The sequence below is a fragment of the Lactuca sativa genome, chromosome 2 (assembly GCF_002870075.4).
Source record: "Lactuca sativa cultivar Salinas chromosome 2, Lsat_Salinas_v11, whole genome shotgun sequence".
In the NCBI taxonomy this organism is placed as follows: Eukaryota; Viridiplantae; Streptophyta; class Magnoliopsida; order Asterales; family Asteraceae; genus Lactuca; species Lactuca sativa.
Window position 1 is genome coordinate 151688026 of NC_056624.2, and position 917 is coordinate 151688942.

Genomic DNA, 917 nt, shown 5'->3' on the forward strand with positions numbered 1-917 from the left:
CTAAGTTTTAGATGATATTATCATACCTTCAACACAAGGAAGACAATGTTATTGAGAGGGAGTCTTGTTGTGCGAGACAGATCACAAAGAAGAGCTGATGGTCATTAAACCAGACCTAAGGCTTGTAAATTTGAGCATATGTGGCGGTCTCTGTCGAAGTAAGGTTATCCCAAGCTCTCCGGCTAAAAGAGATGAGTCGAGATCGTTGGTAGATGAGGTGAGCCAAGGTAGCGAGCGTTGTAGAGAGCCTTCCCATCTTGAAAAGAACCCTAGAATGATCCCTTCGATTTCAGGGGCAATCTTGCGAGGATTTCAAGAAGGAGAGACTCAGTGAGGTTTTGAATATCGTATGAGAACGTATGAGCAAGGAGAAGATGAAGGCCCTAGGGATTTTTCTTGAGGCGGGGGGATTAATTTTTGGAATCCAATAGGCGGGAGTAATTTTAGTCGATTTCATTTCCCGCCTAAAATGCGTGTTTCACTTAAAAATTATAAAGCGACACATTTACACGACGCACATTTTATGAAAGGCGCCCTCCGCATTTCTTTTTTTTTTCTTTTCTGACACTAATTTTAGGGCGCGCACAAATGCGTGTCCTTTATCCTTCAAATTTTGCAAAACTGACATTATTTTTTAGGGTACGCACAAATGCGCGTCCTCTATCAGCGAGTGTCATTGTTTGTGCGTCATTGAAGGCTGTTTTTCTAGTAGTGTTAAGAGGCCTTGATAAAAGATTATTAAAGCATTAAGTATTAGAAACATGGACTTAAGAAATTTAATAGGTATTGTCTTTCTGGAAGTTAAGATGTTTATGAATACATGTCGAAGCTAGTGGGAGCATAATTGTTATGATTTATAATAATCATCATGATAGTGGGAGCATAAATGTTATGATTGTATGATTATTAAGGCACAT